Source organism: Jaculus jaculus, chromosome 12, assembly GCF_020740685.1.
Source record: "Jaculus jaculus isolate mJacJac1 chromosome 12, mJacJac1.mat.Y.cur, whole genome shotgun sequence".
In the NCBI taxonomy this organism is placed as follows: domain Eukaryota; kingdom Metazoa; phylum Chordata; class Mammalia; order Rodentia; family Dipodidae; genus Jaculus; species Jaculus jaculus.
The window spans coordinates 40,729,637-40,748,818 of record NC_059113.1 but is presented as its reverse complement, the minus strand read 5'-3'; the positions used below and the strand labels follow the sequence as shown (position 1 = coordinate 40,748,818).

Here is a 19,182-nt window from a genome sequence, read left to right as displayed (position 1 = left end):
AAAACTTTTCTGCCTCAAATAATAGTAGATGCTTTAGGGAAATTAATGTTCCCACCATCATTTTCAGAGATGGTGTTAGGAGCACTATAGCCAGCAAGAAATGATCCCCATCTTTGAAGACACTAGATGGGTGGAGAAGGAAGATGGGCCTAGGAGACTGAGATTCAGACCAAGGGGGCCCTGTACCCATCATCCCGTCCTGACCACAGCCCCCACAAGGCCCCTCAGGAAGCCTGCTGGGAGGCCAATGGAGCTCAGCCTTGGCCTAAAGGGCCTTATCCACCAGCTACATCCATCTCAAGAGCCTTGGACCAAGGATGAGTGAAGCGGTGGGTGGGGGGGGGCAGTTGGTGACACCCGTCCTTGTCTGTTGCAACAGTATTCAGCCCAGTACTGTGCTAATCTCTATCACCTTGTTTTGACTCAGTACCTTCTGGAACAACCTCTTGACCTAATGCCAAATATCTCACATGCTCTGGGCATGAGATCTTTTGCCTACAAGTTCAGAAACGTACTTTCGGGATACCAATAGGCTAGTTCTACTCTATTCACTCCCTCCTCCACAAACCCCTCCGGGAAACCTCTGCCTTTCTCAAGTAGATTATCTGTCTTTCTGTGGGTCAGTCCATCTGTTTGTTTTTGAGAAAATGTCTACATAGACTCAGACTATGGCAATCCCTCCTTCTGCTTCAGTCTACAAAGTGCTGGTTAGGCAGGATTTGGGGGTTCAGGGAGAGGCTGTGAACCCAAACTCTTGGTCCTTAGAATTGCTAAAACAGACAGAAGAGAGTAAGTTATGAATAGTAAGTTTATTTAGGGAGAAATCATGAATTATGAGGTTCATTGTAAGGGGAATTAAGATCCAGGGAAGTGGCTAGGCTAGCTGAAAGACTTAAGTCAGAGGAGAGTTCTCGTCCTTGCCCACCTGGAAAGGGAACGGGAAGAGACTGAGAAAATTTCTATCACAGAGAAATCTCTGGGAGCTAAAGGGCTCTGGAGGAGGCACATGCACACTACCCCCCCTCCCTGTGGAAGGCAAAGCAAAAGAAGCAAAAGATCTTGTCCTATAAAAGACAGGGAGGATGAAAAATTAGTAAAGGACTCAGAAAAATCATACATGTACTCAAAGTGAGAAAGTACCCCAAAGCAAGTAGAAGGCAAGCAGGAAAATACCCAAGGGGAAAGACGTGCTCTCCCCCTCCCAGCTGGGGAGTGACACACTTACACACATGTCAAGGAAGAGTACAGGGAGGAAAAACAGAGGCCTGGCCCACCTGGTTAACCTCCTTTATGTGGAACAGATGCCCAATTAGAGAGAGCCTTGCTATCACATGCAGGTGTGTAAAGAGATGCCTGATTGGTTTGTGGACTCAAAGGGCTGACCCAGGGGCCATGACTTGATCGGTTCATGAACTCAGGGGGCTGATTCAGAGAAGCTAAGCTGAGGAAAAAAAGGCTACTGGGGAGGGCCACTGGCAGCCATCTTCGATGAGACATGATCAGATGCACAATCCAGTTTTGCCAGGATGAGCAGAGCGGCAGCTCCTAGTTCTGTCTTTGGACTTCTGACTAATTGCCTCTAAAAAGCTATCTTACTCCAGTTCTTCCTTCACAGGGATTACATGTATGCATCATAATGCCCAATAACCAAATACTTTTTTTGTTTTTTGTTGTTTTTTTTTTTTTTTTTTTTTTTACTTATTTATTTGAGAACGACACACAGAGAGAAAGGCAGCTAGAGAGAAAGTGAGAGAGAGAGAATGGGCACACCAGGGCCTCCAGCCGCTGCAAATGAACTACAGATGCGTGCGCCTCCTTGTGCATTTGGCTAACATGGGTCCTGGGGAATCAAGCCTCAAACCCGGGTCCTTAGGCTTCACAGGCAAGCGCTTAACTGCTAAGCCATCTCTCCAGCCCATCAAATACATTTTTACTATAAAGTTTTTTGAAAAAAATATACCCTTATCTCTAATTTCTTCCTTCCTTCCTTTATACTTTACAGACAACCTCTTTACACAAACAATATTTTTGCAGGATGACCCTCAGGCCAGTGTGTCAGAGAGCCACAAGCCTTCACACCTCAGCCCTGTGGCCAGGCAGCTCATACATGCCATCCTTGCTCTAGTGAGTTCAGAGAAAGAATGCACCCTGGAAATCACTCTCAGATCTTCTGAAGTGAGCTGGGCAGGTGGGACCCCTCTTTTGATCATCCATTCGTTCCCTCACTTGTAGGAACATGGAGGTCATTCCTATCCACAAGGCCAAGAGATTCCAAGGCACCTTCCAAGATTTTTCCAGGTATTTACATCAGAGCTGGGAGACAACTTCATGTTCTTACTGGGGACACAACAATAGGTCCAGGTAAAGGAGTAGTTGCTCAGGACTGCCATGCCATTTAAGGAAGCAGGGAGGTAAGTATCAACAGTACCCCCCCCACACACACACCCCCTGCTGGCCATGTGGCAGGTGTGAACAGGGGTGTGGCACTCTCCATCCCCATGAGCCCTGAATCAGGAGGGGGCGGGATATGTCAGACAGAATACTTTCCACAGTTCACTTGTTCCCCCAGGGAGCTCCCCTTCCTCTCCAAAACACAACTCTCCTCTCCCTCAGGACAAGAAAGGAGACTGCTGGAGGGAGGGAGGAAGGGAGACCCTGTGCCCTGTGGGTCACCATGTGAAAACACTCCTGTGTGTAAAGAAGTCTGCTGTGACATGAAAAGGAAGAAAAAGAAAATATAGTGATAGAAGAGGGAGTGAGGAAGGGAGGGAGACGAAAAAAGAAAAAGGCAAGAGAACCTTGCCCTTGTTTATGATGCCTGGAGTTGGAGAAGGAAGTCTTTTTTGCTCTTGTTCTGAAGGGTTCCCCAAGCTGTATCTGTGAAAAACGCTTTGTGGTTTTACAAGCTATAAAGGCCAAGATAAAAACAACAACAAAAAACGCTTTCTTCCCTCCCAATTTAAACCTCTGCATTTGGCATCTCCCTTGACCCCCTCTGGGGTGAAGTGGGCTAGGCACTCCTGGAGATGTCTGAAAAATTAGAAATCCCCTCAACCATGGCTTTGCTTCCCTCCCCTGAAAACACTTCTTGGATTGCACCACAGCCTGCCGGGTAGGCGGGACAGGAAGTCCCTGAGCCTTGTAAACACTGTGTTGCAAAAAGACACTTCCCCAGGCTCCTGTGCACAAACTGTCACCGGACTGGGAGTGGCTTGTCACTCTGCTCACTCATGAGGCCTGTACGGCTCAAGGACATGGTGAAGTGCTGTCCTAATGCTGAATGAACTGGACGGTGGTGAGAAGATCCCCAAAGGGTCTCAACACCTGGGGCCGGCCAGGGATCTTGGGGTGTGAAGCAGTCCTCAGAGGACATCTGCCTTGTCTTGTTACTGGAAAGCGCTACACAGGTGTTTGAAGCCTGTCAGCTGCCCTAGGGAAGCTGGTGAGATGCTGGCCCCTGAGGGGTTTCAGTGAATCCCACAAAGATCTCAGATGGCGGCAACTTAAGGTGCCCAGCACCAGTCACCCATGGCTAAATCCCAGCCCTGCCTTGTACTGGCAGCTCCACAGGGCAGTCAGCAACTGTTGACTGACGTAGCCAAGTGCTGGCCCGGATAAGCACTGGAGTGGGCATCAGTGGAAAAAAAATTCTTGGGAACATTTCTTTATCAGGAGGAGATGACAGGTAAAATACATTAGCCTTGGGGAAATTGAGTCAAGCAGCTGGCCAGAGGCGAGGATGACAATTTGTGTAGAACCAAGTGGGATTCAACTTTGAACCCTGAGCAGAAGACTGAGGACTCAAGACTTTCCCTGTGCAGTGGGATGCCATCGCAGGCTTTTGGAATGGTGACGGAGGTGTTCTCAGGGGAGGACTCTCCTGGTAGAGCAAGGAAGAGCCTAGGCTGAAGGCCCCCATGGGTGTCCAGTGAAGAAAGCAAAGAAGAGCATAGGGAAGTGAGAGATGCAAAGAGCCCCAGGCTCAGGGACATCATCGAAACTGGCTGGAGAGTAGAGAACTAGGGAGATGCAGGCAGCCTCAGAGACAATGGCAAACTCTGAAGACTAGAGTTGGATGCAGCACAGACAGAAACGGGGAAGTCTGCAGAGGAAGCATGCCAGGCTGCTGATGTGTGTTTACACTCAAACAGTGTCTGAGGAAACCACCACCGTGTCCTTGGAGACAAGGGTTGGGGTGAGAGGGAAAAGCTTATCTGGGGAGAGGGAGAGGGGAGAAGTCAGCAGAAGACTGGCTAGAGGAATGAGTGGAAGGGGAAAGTGCCAGGTCAGCGCAGTGGGCATCAGATTCTTTGAAGCTCTTAGGAAGCGGGGCTCAGGGTACATGTCCTAGGATTGATGACCAATCTGGATTACATAGTGAGGCTGTCTCAAAAAAAACAAAACAAAAATTAAAAGGAAAAAAAGAGAGCCCAGAAAGATCCAGATTAGGAAAAGGCCATTGGAATTTGCCAACCAGACCTTAGAGGAAGTCATTCAATTGAGGAGGGTAGGTTGAAGGTAGGGACTGCCACCATTGTGATCTGAAGAGAGATTGTAGTCTCAGGGCGTACTGCCATAAGGGGACACCAGAAGGGGAAGAGCAGCTCCTCTCCATAAGCTACTCCCAACAGCAGTCTTTAGAAACTCCCAGGTCAGAATCCTAGTGGCCACTGGTCCAGGAGGCCTGACTCAGATAGAGAAGAGTTATGGAAAAAGATGAGAGATCACATCTATATTTCCTCCTGCAGCCTGAATATCACCCATAGCCCCCAGAGCTCTCTCAAGAATAGTAAAAGACCAAGGAGAACTCTGAGCTTCTAGTTTTCTCAAAATGAATCTCCTAGGATGTTGGTACAGAAGTGAATATAAAGTTCCCAGGTTAATGAAACACTGACTCCAAGGCTCCACAAATAGAAGGCTGTCCAACCCCAGGTTAATGTGGTTCGATAGCTGGGCCATGGAAGCACAGCCCAGAAGAAGGTGACTTTAAGTAGGGTCCAATGAGTTCATTTCGCCAGATGTTAGAGGAAGCTAAGAAAAAACAAAAACAAAAACAAATAGAGGGCCGGGCGTGGTGGCGCACGCCTTTAATCCCAGCACTGGGGAGGCAGAGGTAGGAGGATCACTGAGAGTTCAAGGCCACCCTGAGACTACATAGTTAATTCCAGGTCAGCCTGGAACAGAGTGAGACCCTACCTCGAAAAACCAAAAAAAAGAAAAAAAAATAGAGCCCATACTTCCAGCTTGGGATGTGACCAGTGGGGGAATTGCCATACATGGTGGTGTCTTCTAATATCCAGGGTACTTCTGCTCTGGGGTACACCATGAAGCAGGGCTGGAGGATTTTTTTTGTTTGTTTTTCAAAGTGGCCCAAACTGACCTAGAACTCACTTTGTGGTCCCAGGCTGGCCCTGAATTCATAGCAATCCTCCTGCCTCCTGGGTTCTGGGATTAAAGGTGTGTGCCACCATGCCCAGCAGGCTGCAGGATTTTCAGGGAACTGCCCAGCTTTAGGATTTGTTCATTCGAGGCCACTAAGCTTCTTACATTTAAGTTATGTTTTCAGAACAATCAGGTTTTTTTTCTTTCTTTTTTTCAAATTATTTTGTTTATTTTTATTTATTTATTTGAGAGCAACGGGGGGGGGGGGAATGGGTACATCAGGGCCTCCAGCCACTGCAAATGAACTCCAGATGCATGCACCACCTTATGCATCTGGCTTATGTGGGTCCTGGGGAATCAAGTCTCGAACCAGGGTCTTCAGGCTTCACAGGCAAGCACTTAACTGCTGAGCCATCTCTCCAGCCAAAATCAACTTTTTTCAAGACAAGGTCTTGTTATGTAACTCCAGCTGACTTGGTACTTCCCATGTAGTCCAAGTGCCTTAACCACGAAACCACTTCTCCAGCCCTAGAACAATCTTTCACACAATTAATCAGACACGGTACTATGAATTAGAGATCCAGAGCTATCTGAGACTCCGTTTTCACAGCTATCATTGCCACCAACACATATTTTCCCTGAATGCTTCCACTGATGGGGAACTCCTGGCACCATGTAAGCTGCTCTGAATTTCTTTAAGACCTTCCTAGAAGTGGGCTGAAGTCTATTTCATTTCCATTTCCCCACCGTGATTCTTTTTCCATCCTGGGAAATGACCTTCACTTTTTTCAAAGGATGCTGCCCTTCAAACATGAAAACAAATATTATGTGTCTCTTCTTAGAAAAAGACTTCTGTCGTTTTAATCATTTCATATTATGTCATCTATCCCCTTTCTCTGGGCATAAAGTGGGCTATTGATCAGTTTCCAAAAGGAATGAAGAGATTCACCCAACTCTGTGTGAAAATGGTCTTCCCATAAGGTAAGTAGTATGTAAAATGGAGACTCAGAGGCTAACTGCTGGAACCAAGAATAAAGATGGCTCTTAGGTGTCAGCTGAAGGGCACTGAAGACTATAGATGGGTAGGATGTATACCCAGGAGGACTGGGGAAGAGAAGAGCTTGGGGAATGGGAAGCCAGCAGAGGACCAAAGAACCGTTGGGATTGGTCCTCCTGACTTTCAAAGGACAGACCACGACCCTATTCTGTAAGCTGTCCTCAGGCTCAGGAGAAAACAACTGCCTGCAAATTCGCTTTGCAAAGCCAACATACCAGGCATTGATGCAGTACAGAAAAAGAAAGCCTGATGATTTGGGTTCAATTCTCCAGTGCCTATGTAAAGCCAGATGCACAGTGGCACATGCATCTGGAGTTGTTTACAAAAGCTCAAGGCCCTGGCACACCCATTCTCTCTGTTTCCTCCCCCCCTCCACACCTCTCTCTCCTTGAAAATAAATCAATAAAATATTTTTTTAAAGCCGGGCATGGTGGCACATGCCTTTAATCCCAGCACTTGGTAAGCAGAAGTAGGAGGATCACCATGACCCTGAGACTACATAGTGAATTTCAGGTCAGCCTGAGCTACAGCAAGACTCTATTTTAAAAAACCAAAAAGAAGAAAGAAAGAAAGAAAGAAAGAAAGAAAGAAAGAAAGAAAGAAAGAAAGAAAGAAAGAAAGAAAGAAGAAGAGAAAGAAAGAAAGAAAGAAGGAAAGAAAGAGAGAAAGGAAGGAAGGAAGGAAGGAGGGAATGAGGAAGGAAGGAAACAAGCAAGCAGAGGGCAAAATCACTTGAAGTTAAAATAATTTAGACCTTAAATGCCCCCAAAGGTATATATGCTAAAGGCTTTGTCTTGAGAGATGATGGAACCTTTAAGAGGTGGGGCTAGTGGGAAATCTTTAAATCACTGGGGATGCCCCTTTGTAGGGGACTGTAGGAACTCAAACTTTTCCTCTCTCTCTCTGTGCTTCCCAGCCATGAAGTGAGCAGTTCTGTCTACCAGGGGATTTAACATGACCTTCCCTCTCCCCACAGACTCAAAGCAATGAAATAAACCAATTATGGACCGAAGCCTCCAAAACTGGAAGTCAAAATAAACCAACCTTTTTCCTTTACAAATCAGTTATTTCAGCTGTTTGTGATAATGATGGTAAGGTAACGTGTGACTATAGATGCAAAAGTCCAAAAGAAGACTTCAGCCAACCAAACCTAGCATTGTATTTAAAAGGATAAAATATCTTGACTGAACTGAGTTCATTTCAGAAAGGTGAGGAAGGCTCAATGTGAGGAAGTTAATAACATGATGAATCACAAATCCATCCAAGCAGTTCTTAACAGATGTTTAGAAATGAATTCAAAAACTTTTAATGATTCACTCATGCTTTAAAATTCCTTACAAATGAGGGACCGAAGAAAGCATCCTTCAGCCACATTACTTTGCTTCTAATGAATCATGACCACATCAAAGGAATAAAGTCCTAAGGTCAAGTCAGTCTCTAGGAACAAAGGAGGTCCTACATATGTGTGACAAAGAACCAGCAGTGCCCACATTTTCTGTCCTTTGGTCCTGGCCATAAATCCAGCTCTCTGGTTGGGAAGCAACCATTCTTGTCAGGATGCTATTGCAAAGGCAATGCTCATCCACCATCTTAGAAATGAGTTGGATTCCAAGCTATAAGAAATCCAGAAAATGGCAGTCAGACATGGTACCACATACCTATAATCTGAGCGCTCAGAAGGCTGAGGCAGGAGCATTGTGAGTATAGACCAATCTGGTCTACATAGCGAGACACTGCCTCAAAAAGCAAAATCCAGAAAATGTGCACGCTGGTAGCTCAGTGTATGATCACAAAGCTTAGTCCCCCACCATACCACCCCAAAGGCTCACCAGTGAGTCACAGGGATGGTCACTAGGGATGTCCCCTAAAGTTTTCATTATCCACCACCACACCCAGTTTGCCTTTTATAACAGATGTGTAGAGACAATCATGTTTTCTAGAACACAGGGGTTTTTTTAGACTCCTTGATCTGAGATATGAGAAGACCCTGGAATATCTGTGTTTGCTTTTTGCATGTGTGTGGGGGCATGTACGTGCATGTGCGTATATGTGGCATGGGTGCACCTGCATGTGTATGCATGTATGGAAGCCAGTGGTTGACATCTAAGATCACGTAATTTTATGCAAACAAAAGCATGAGTGTGTTCGCATGTCCACATGTTCTTATGGACCTATCACTTCCATCAGTTTTCCAAGGGGGCCCACAAGCCAGAGTTTGAGACTCCTGGAAGAGCTGTAGGTTTAGATATGATCTAACTAAAATGTCTAGAAGGAGGTTGGCCGTGTTGGCTAGGTTGGGTGGGAAGTGGTTGTGTGAAGATTTTCCTGACAAGAAGCCACACCACGGAGCCACACAGGAACAAATAATCAACCAGACACCCAACTTATGTATCTGCATGGACTTTAGGCCATGGGAGCTCAACTTGAGAAGGATGTGGAAGCTGACCAAGAGACTTCTTACACAATAGGGGAATCAAGTGCTGGGTTGCTGAGCCTGATAAGAACAGCAGCTCCCAAGTGGGACAGGGCAAAGGCAAGGCTGACTGTGAGTGGAGTGTTGGATGGACGGAGACTCCCTGAGCTGTTGATGGAGAAGCATGAATACTGCGTGTCCTGAGTGAGACAGATCTCTGGTAATGAGCAGTGAAAAAGAAAAGGGAGCCCTAATAATGACAGTTAGGACCTTAATGCCCATAAGCTAGATCTTGGTGTATGGATAGGGGAAAGATTATTAGAACGATTATAATCATGGAAAATGTTAATAAAAATTTAAAAATTAAAAAAAAAGATTATTAGAATGAGTCTCTGTTCTATGCCAGACATGGAATTAAGTCATTGCTAGCAGCTATGGTACCTAATCTCACAGGAGATGATGCCTCCCGGGGTTGTTGCAAAGAATACATGGGAGAAGGCACTCCAGAGCCTTAAGCAAGTATCTGGAATTTAAAACTTTTAAGCATTACTTCATAGCTCTCAAGTCAAATATGAATTTTTTACTTAACCCCAAAGTGTATCAGGCTCCCTTTCCATAATATCTCAGTATCCCATAATTCTTCTCATGGTTATAATTAAATGATCTGTGTGTTGGTGTCCTCACGAAGATAAGAACGATGCTTCACTGGTCAGTGTCCTCAGACCGGGCCCATGCCTGCACACCGAAGGTGCTCCACACCGAAGTGCTGAGCACATGAGCTCATGCGCTAAGTGTGGAAGGTTATGCAGCCCCACTGTCATCGTACAGCTAGGGAAAATGACACCCAGACAGGTCACATGGCTAGGAGTAGAAGAATGAGGTTACAAACAGCATAAAGAGGCTGGAAGCCACCTCTGTTCCTCACACCCCAGCCTTGTTTCCCCCGCCCCGCACCACACATGAAGAAACCACACAAACTCATTTGCCTAGATCAATAACAACAAGATTCTAGAAGAATGAAAATGAAAAGCACAACGGTCTCTGGGGACTCCACCCTATTGTAACCCCACACTGTCCCCCATCTAGGCAGCTTCTACAGGGGATGGGGGCATGGAGGGTTATTGCCTGTGAGATCCCAGGCAGATTCAGGTGATGGCTTGAAGCCACGCTGGGCATGAGTGGGTCATCACTGTGTCGGGTCCTTGGTCAGCTCCTGTATTCCAGGACGCAGCAGGGCAGTCATCTTGTGCTATGGGAGAAGGGTGCAGGTTGGGGAAGAAGAATTGAGAGGATGAAACTTAAACTGTGCATTGAGAAAAGAATTTGCAGTTCACCAGGCAGGTGGAGGAAGGGAAGGGCAATCTAGGGAGACGGGACAACACCTGCAAAGCCACAGAGGTCTTGCCCAAGCTTCATAAGAGGAAACAGGCAGGGGGACCTAGGCTGGGTGGCAGGAGACCTTGAGCCTCAGTGGAGGACAAGGACAGCTCTGCAAGCATTCAGCTAAAAAGGAACTTGCTCAGATTTGTGATGTTCCATCACCATGGGAACAGTACAGAGGCCACGGCTCATTGGGGCCATGCTCTAACAGCCAATATCTGGGACCAACTGACGTACTTAGCATACTCACAGAGGACCAGTTATCTGTTCTATGACATGGACTTCATTGACTTTTTCCCATTCATCACCCCCCTGTGACACTGACAGCTTTCTCCTGCAGAGGTCACCTAATAAATAAGCTCAGAATCCAGGGCCTGGCTGCCAGCCCACAGGCAACTAAAGAAAACAATCCGCAGATGGCCACCACCCATGCCCAGGAACGCACGGCACGCTCTCTACACTCAGGCTACACTCGAGCTTGCTCATCTCCCGTCAAAAGGAGATGCCAGTCAGCCCAGCTTCGGCACCTTTCTGGCTGAGTGGCCTTGGTTCCCCCCCCCCCAGCTCCTCATCTGTAAAATGGGGACAATAGTTGCAACTGTCTCATGGTGTGGCCATAAAGGTGAAAAGACCTAAAGTGCCTAACACAGTGCCCAAAACCACAAAATCGTAGCCAAAGGGAACGGTCACCAAGAAGGATGAAAGATGGTATAAAGGGGGCTGAAGAGATGGCTCAGCCCTTAAAGGCACTTGCTTTCAAAACCTGAAGGCTCAAGTTCCATTCCCCAGTACCCATGTAAATCCAGATGCACAAAGTGGCACATGTGTCTGAAGTTAATTGCAGGGGCAGGAGGCCTCCCTCCACCATGTCTCTCTCTCTCTCTCTCTCTCTCTCTCTCTCTCTCTCTGTCAAATAAATTTTAAAGAAAGAAAATCAAATAAAAGAGAATGAAAAAAAAGAAAGGCCAGGCATGGTGCCACACACCTTTAATCCAAGCACTTGAGAGACCAAGGTAGGAGGATCATGGTGAGTTCAAGGCCAGCCTAAGGCTACATAGTGAATTCCAGACCAGCCTGGGCCCAAGACTCTACCTTAAAAAAGACAAACAAAAAAGAGAGAGAGAGAGAGAGACAGACAGAAAAAGAAATCAATGGCAACTAAAACACATTTGATCAAATTCTCAAGAAGTAACGAAATTAGACCCTATGTGCTATATATTTAAGACAGGCAATATTTTTTGGAAAGATTTTCCTTAAAACTGGATACGATGAAATTTAGGGTACTTAGGAGATACTGATTCTGAAAAATTAACGTGTGACATAATTCTATGTGTTCTCATACAGCTACAGCATACTCCAAACCTGTAACATATGCCCTGCGTTTAACAGAATGTACAATGCCATGGTGTTACAGCCCAGTTCTCATTGCTGGTAGAAATCACCCAACCAAGAGCAGCTTCTGGGAAGAGATTTATTTTGGCTTACAGGCTTGAGGGGAAGCTCTACGACGGCAGCGGAAAACGATGGCATGAGCAGAGGGTGGACATCACCCCCTGGCCAACATAAGGTGGGCCACAGCAACAGGAGGGTGTGCCAAACACTGGCATGGGAAAACTGACTATAAAGCCCATAAGCCTGCCCCCAACAATACACTCCCTCCAGGAGTCATTAATTCCCAAATATCCATCATCTGGGGAGCTAACATTCACAACCCCTAAGTTTATGGGGGACACCTGAATCAAACCACCACACATGGATTCTAAGATGAGCTGTTATTTTGTATGCTAACAAAGAAATATTGCTGCTTATTGCAACCATAGTGCCACAGACAGTAAGAGCCACCTTGACTTCAACATTGCTAAAATGTGAAAGCAAACTGCTCACATTCATTCATTACTTCTGGTAATTCTGACATTTGGAAGTTAGAGGCAGGAGGGTCAAGAGGTTCAGGCTAGCCTCACCTATATATGGAGTTGGAGTACAGCCTGGGGTACATGGAACCCAAGTAAATAGAAAGAAAGAAAGAAAAGAAAATAAAAGAAAGAAGAAAGAGACAGGGAGACAGGGAAGGGAGAGAGAGAAACAAACATAGAGAAAGAAGGAGGGAGGAAGGAAGGAAGAAAAGAAAGAAAGGAAGAAAATGGAAAGGAGAGAGAAAGGTGAAAACATGCAGCACATCTCCAAGTTGAGGAATTACCCTCCCATGTCCCACAGCTGCCCGTGGTAGGTAGTGTATTGTGTTCTCAATAAGCAGAAGCCAGTTACAGTCCTTCCTCTGCTCCTCTCATTTATAGCAGAGGCTCAAAACCCATCAAAGTAGGGGCCTGGGGAGATGAGTTAGTGGTTAAGACACTTGCCTGCAAAGCCTTAGGACCCAGGTTCAATTCCCCAGTACCCACATAAAACCAGATGCACAAGGTGGCACATGCAATCAGGAGTTTGTTTGCAGTGGCTAAAGGACCTGGCATGCTCATTATCTATTTCTCTCTCTCTCTCTTTCTATCTCTCAAATAAATAAAACATATTTTTAAAAAAATCAAAGTAGGTAAGCAATTGACCATTGGCCACACACATTAAGGAACAGCGGTCAGGACAGAGCTCAGGGGTGGAGGACTTGATCTAGCATACACAGGCCCTGGGTTTGATTTTTAGCCCTACAAAAAGACAAGAAAGGCAAAGAAAAGAAACCTCTTCTCCATAACCATTTTCTAATCTCTCTCTAGAAGTGTCATCTCTTTGTAAATTAACTCCAGATCTCAGCCTGCCAGTTGAGGCCAAGAAGGTCATCTGGGTCACAGAGGTTCCATTCAGTAGGCCAGCTCAGTCTCTTGGTTGGGGTGAGCCTCTTTGGGTCAAGTCAACCAGCTTGATTACTCAGCTGAACTGGAACTTCCAAACTACAGGTGGAAAGGCAACAGGCTCTTCTCTTCCACCTCCCAGCTAACAGCAGGGACTCGACTTACAATAACCCAGCGTGCAGGAACAGCCTCCACTAGTCTGTGTCCTCCGCAGCCTCCATCCCTGGCTCTCATCTTCACACTGCCGACAACCCAAACACATTTGTTGACCATTGCCAACCAAAGACTTTCTGCTCCATCATTTTTGAGAGAAACAAAAAGCAATGTGTGGAAGCTGGGATCAGTTATACACACTTACAATCTTAATCTTTGGAAGCTAAGATAGTCGATTGTGAATTCAAGGCTAGCCTGGGTTATATAATAAGACATTGTTTCAGGGCTGGAGAGATGGCTCAACAGTTAAAAGTACTTGCATGTAGGGCTGGAGGGATGGCTGAATGGGTAAGGCATTTGCCTGCAAAGCCAAAGGACTCAAGTTCAATTCCCCAGGACCCACATTAGCCAGATGCACAAGGGGGCGCAAGCGTATGGAGTTCATTTGCAGTAGCTGTAGGCCCTGGCATGCCCATTCATTCTCTCTCTCTCTCTCTCTCTCTCTCTGTCAAATAAATATAAAATATTTTTTAAGTACTTACATGTAAAGTCTGATGGCTTGAGTTCAATTCTCTAGTAACCCATGTAAAGCCAGATGCATAAAGTGGCACATGCGCCAAATTCATTTGCAATGACAGAAGGCTCTTGGTGTGTCCATTCTCTCTCTCACTCTCTCAAATAAATAAAATAATTTTTTTGTTTTGGTTTTTCAAGGTAGGGTCTCACTCTAGCCCAGGCTGACCTGGAATTCACTATGTAGTCTCAGGGTGGCCTCGCAGGGTGGCTTCGAACTCATAGTAATCCTCCTACCTCTGCCTCCCGAGTGCTGGGATTAAAGGGGTGCGCCACCATGCCTGGTGAGACGTCTTTTAAAAATTATTTTATTTGCCAGGTGTGGTGGCGCACGCCTTTAATCCCAGCACTCAAGAAGCAGAGGTAGAAAGATCACTAAGAGCTCAAGACCACCCTGAGACTAGTGAATTCCAGGTCAGCCTGAGTTAGAGTGAGACCCTACCTCAAAACAACAAGCAAACAAACAACAATAAAAAAAAAAAAAGACCTTATCTCAAAACACAAACCAAAAACTATCCAAGCCAGACTTGGTGGTGCAGATGTCTGTAATCCCAGGTCCTCAGAAACCTGAGGCAAGAGGATTACAAATTAAAAGCCTTCCTGGCCTACAGAGAAAAGTTCAAGGCCAATCAGAGCAAGAGACACTGTCTCAAGTTGCACACACATATTGAGTTTGTTTGTAGAGGCCCTGGTGCACCCATATTCTCTCTTCTCTCCCTCCCTCTCTCACACACACCAATAAAATAAAAAAATATATCTGGGTTGGGTGTGGTGGCATGTGCCTTTAATCCCAGCCCTCGGACAGCAGAGGTAAAGACTGCATAGTGAATTCCACGTCAGCCTGGGCTAAAGCAAGACCATGACCTTACCTCAAAACAATAAAAATTTTAAGTTAAAAGGTGGGGAGCTGGGGAAGCAGTTCAGTAGTAGAGTAGTAAAACACTTTCCAAGCATGTAAGGGCCTAGGTTCAATCCCTAGTACCACAAACAAAAATATCCAATAAATAAACAAATACCATGTGCAAGGAGGAGGAAAGAAAAAGAGGGAGGCAGACATAATTTCTTTCCAGTGCAGCTTGGGAAGGGGAAATAATGGATCTCTCCTATCTAAGCTAAAGACGAGGGAGCGGGATCCTTGAAAGCCCAAGAAGAGCCCGCATACAGAGACCTGGAGCCTTCCTGCCCCTACAGCCTTAGCTGATTAGGCTTCAAAAGGCAAGGGCGGGCCGGGCATGGTGGTGCATGCCTTTAATCCCAACACTTGATGAGTTCAAGACCACCAAAAAAAAGTAAGGTATCCTAAAGCAGAGACAGCTTGACTCTCCAAAGTCATCTTCATTGTCTTCTATGAGCTTCTAGGTGAAACCCCGCACCACTGAGCCTGCTCTGAGAAGGCAAGAAGTCCTTCATGCCCACCCTTGTAACAAACATGAGTGGAATATTTCATGTGTGCAGCCATTCTGATCACACATAATGGCCTTTCATTTGCTCACAGCCCTGTGGGTCAGTCGTATTAGATAAGAAGCCTGAAGCAGGCAGGCGGAGTAAGAAGCCCGCCGGCACATACCATGAGTGGAACTAAGGAGGTCTCTTTCGCACATCACACATTGTTCCCAGGTAATGGCTCCAGCATTATCACTTGTGGAACTCATTTAAATAAACTGAAAAATACGTAGTCTATACATCATCCCTGGAAAACCACACTGGATGGCTGGGGCCCAGAGAATCTGTGGGGTGTTTTGTTTTGTGGTGTGTGTTGTGTATGCACAGGCCACAGCATGCGTATGGTCAGAAGACAACTTCAGGTGCCAGTCCTTGATGCTCTTGCTACAGTGTCTGGCTGTACACCGGCTCTAGGGGTCCAAACCCAGCACTCATCCTTGCATTTACCCAGCAAGCCATTGCTTCATCCCAGAATCTGTTTTAAAGAACACTCCAGGACCGCAGCTCAATTCTGGGAACCAGGCCTTACTAAGTGGTCCACAGCACCACAAAGGGAAAGCATAGATAAGAAGATAGAGCAGGGCAGGAGAGATGGCTCAGCAGTTAAAGCCACTTGCTTACAAGCCTGCTGGCCTGGGGTTTGACTTCCCAATACCCACATAAAGTCAGATGCAAAAAGCAGTGCATGCATCTGATGTTCACTTGCAGTTGCAGGGGGACTTGGCGTACGCACACCCACACCATACACACACACACACACACACACACACACACACACACACACACATATATACACATATATACATAATATATACATACACACACACACACACAGAGGAAAGGATGGCCAGAAAAGACCTTCAAGAGACTTGGCCTACTTTTAGCCTTCATTATGCCGAAAACCCCACCCTCCTCTCTTAACTCACCTCACACCACATCCTGCGGCTTTCATCTCACCTTCTTTTACCCTGTGAACAATATCTTTCCCCATACGGTCCTGAACTTACTTGGATGTTTATTCCTGCCCTGGGACGGGCCAGCACACCCCCAGGCACAAGCCCACGTGTAGTAATGTGCCAACACCAGCATTTAAGCACCGGTTCTCTGACAGGGCAAAACTAGCAATTTACAGCAGTAGCCACCGTCTACAGACTCACACTCTTTAGCAAGGCACAGCCTGAGGCTTGGAAGAGGAAAATGCCCAGGTCCTGATTGCAAAGGACTCCCAGAAAGTTCCGAGGCCCAAAGGTGGCAGGTCCCTTTTCCCAGGGCACAGGATAGATCGCCTCTGAGACAGCAGGAGGCTGCGGGCGCACGCGGCCACGTCGGGGCGGTCCACACTAGCCGCCTAGGTTAAGATGGACAGTTCCGGGATGCGCTCGCGGTCTCCAAGATTGTCAGCAGCATGGGTTTGCGGACTGGGGACCCTAGGGTGGACTATATCCACGGAACCAAAAGGCAGCCGAGTGTCCAGCCTATCCGCTGCACTGGCGGCTCTCGGAGCACACCGCCCTCCGACGGTGTCCAAATTGCTCTGGCTGTGCCTAGAGCTCCCACGTGTGCCCTTGGCACCCGCCCTATGCCCAGCCACACACCTGCAGTCCCCGCCGGGCGCCGAGCCCCTCTCCAGCGGCGACACCCTGAAGTTCAGGTGAGCCCTGGGATCACCCCACGGCGGCTGCAGCCGGGCGGCGAGTGCCAGCATCTGCCCTGCCTGGAGTCTTCCCGGGGAGGGGGGCTGGGGGCGGGGGCGGGGGCGGGGCTGTCGAGGGCGGGGCCCGGGACTTACCGGCCGGTTGGCCTCTTCCGCCCCCTAGTGGTCGGGCCGTGTCCCGCAGGCAGGCGGGCCGCGCACCGGTCCAGGCATCCTAGGATTCAGCGCGCCAAGCAGGTGCAACGTGGGAGAAGCCGCGGCTGCACCAGCGAAGATGCTAGCCCTGGCGGGTGGACCGCGGCGGCTACAGGGGCGCCAGAACCAGCACCCAGCACCATGATCCGCCCCCTAACCGGGGAGTAAGGTCGAAAGGGGGCGGAAGAGCGTTTTGCCTGCGCAGAAGGGGTGGGTGGGGCCAGGGGCGGCTTTGGGTGGGGGCTTCGGGGAACGAGGAGAAAGAGGAAGCTCGGACGTGCTGCTTCCTTCTCTTATTGCGACCCAGCGCCTCACTTCCTCCTCCTACTTCTATTTTCTTCGGGCGCTCTTAACCCTTAAAAGACCCGGATTCCCGTGCTCTGCTGACTAGCGCTTGGAACCCCTCCCCACCCACCACCTCTCTTCTGCAGGAACGGTTCCTAGAAATTGCCAGACTTTCAGCTCTGCTTCTCTAGACCATGGTCTGACTTAGCATCTTGGTCCTACTGCGTCAGCGTGGCATTCCATTTTAGCTGGGACCCGTTTCCCAGGGGGTAGGCGATAGGCAGACAGTACTGACCACAAGCTCATATGTTAATGTTGGTCAAAAGCCGCAGCCTTACCTGAGGCTCTGAGCAGTGAGAATGACAATGACATTTCTTTTCCTGGCTCCCCTCAATACCAAGAAAAATTAACTTCCCCAAATGGGCAGAAACAGAAAGTACCTTTGGGCAGACACGGAGCTCCAGCCTGTAGTTAGAAGATGCAAAGGGGTGCACCATGCCATAGCCTTGCGTGCACACACACACACACACACACACACACACACACGTTTATAGATTCCCTAGCCCCAGAAATTGTGGTTCACACAGTTATGGAAGGGTGGACACAGTCTCCATCTTCAATCTCCCTAGTTCCTACTTTGTCCACCACAAAAACGCTGACACTTGGAAGAAGAAGAGGCGAGAGACTGAGGAAACAACCTGGGGTGTCCACGGTCGACAAAGGGTGGAACTGCTCTGGAATCAGGAAAGGAGGGCGCAGAATAACCATGAGTGCCAGATGGAAACGTTGGACAAGGAGAGCACTTTTTTAAAATTTTTTATTTATTTATTTGAGAGCGACAGACACAGAGAGAAAGATAGAAGGAGAGAGAGAGAATGGGCGCGACAGGGCTTCCAGCCTCTGCAAATGAACTCCAGACGCGTGCGCCCCCTTGTGCATCTGGCTAACGTGGGACCTGCGGAACCCAGCCTCGAACCGGGGTCCTTAGGCTTCACAGGCAAGCAATCTACACATTTAATGCAATCCCTATCAAAATTCCAAAGGCCTTCTTCATTGAAATAGAAAAAACAATCCAAAAATTCATTTGGAATCACAAAAAACCTCGAATATCTAAAATAATACTGAGCAACAAAAAAGAGGCTGCTGGTATCACCATACCTGATTTTAACCTATACTACAGAGCCATAGTAACAAAAACAGCATGGTACTGGCACAAAAACAGACATGTAGATCAGTGGAACAGAATAGAGGACCCAGATGTAAGCCCAAGTAGCTATAGCCACCTGATATTCGATAAAAATGCCAAAAATACTCATTGGAGAAGAGACAGCCTCTTCAGCAAATGGTGTTTTGAAAACTGGATATATATCTGCAGAAGGATGAAAATAGATTCTTCTCTCTCGCCATGCACAAGAATTAAGTCCAAATGGATTAAAGACCTTAACATCAGACCGGAAACTCTGAAACTGCTAGAGGAAAAAGTAGGGGAAACCCTTCAACATATTGGTCTTGGCAAAGATTTTCTGAATACAACCCCAATTGCTCAGGTAATAAAACCACAGATTAACCACTGGGACCTAATGAAATTACAAAGATTTTGCACTGCAAAGGACACAGTGATAAAAGCAAAGAGGCAACCTACAGAATGGGAAAAAATCTTCGCCAGCTATATATCTGATAGAGGATTAATATCTAGGATATACAAAGAACTCAAAAAGTTAAATAATAAGGAATCAAACAAGCCAATCAAAAAATGGGCTATGAAGCTAAATAGAGAGTTCTCAAAGGAAGAAATATGAATGGCATATAAGCATCTAAAAAAATGTTCTACGTCACTAGTCATCAGGGA

At 47.1% G+C, this 19,182-nt stretch overlaps 1 protein-coding gene across 3 annotated transcripts in view; it reads right to left on the bottom strand.

Annotated features, from left to right (window-relative positions):
- Positions 1-16,925, bottom strand: part of Pik3r5 (phosphoinositide-3-kinase regulatory subunit 5) — a 94,188-nt gene extending 77,263 nt beyond the window's left edge. For all 3 annotated transcript variants that reach the window (XM_012949787.2, XM_045131936.1, XM_045131937.1), the window contains exon 1: positions 16,795-16,925. The gene's annotated coding sequence lies outside the window, so the exon portion shown is untranslated. The remainder of the gene's footprint in view (positions 1-16,794) is intronic.
- Positions 16,926-19,182: the final 2,257 nt, after the last annotated feature.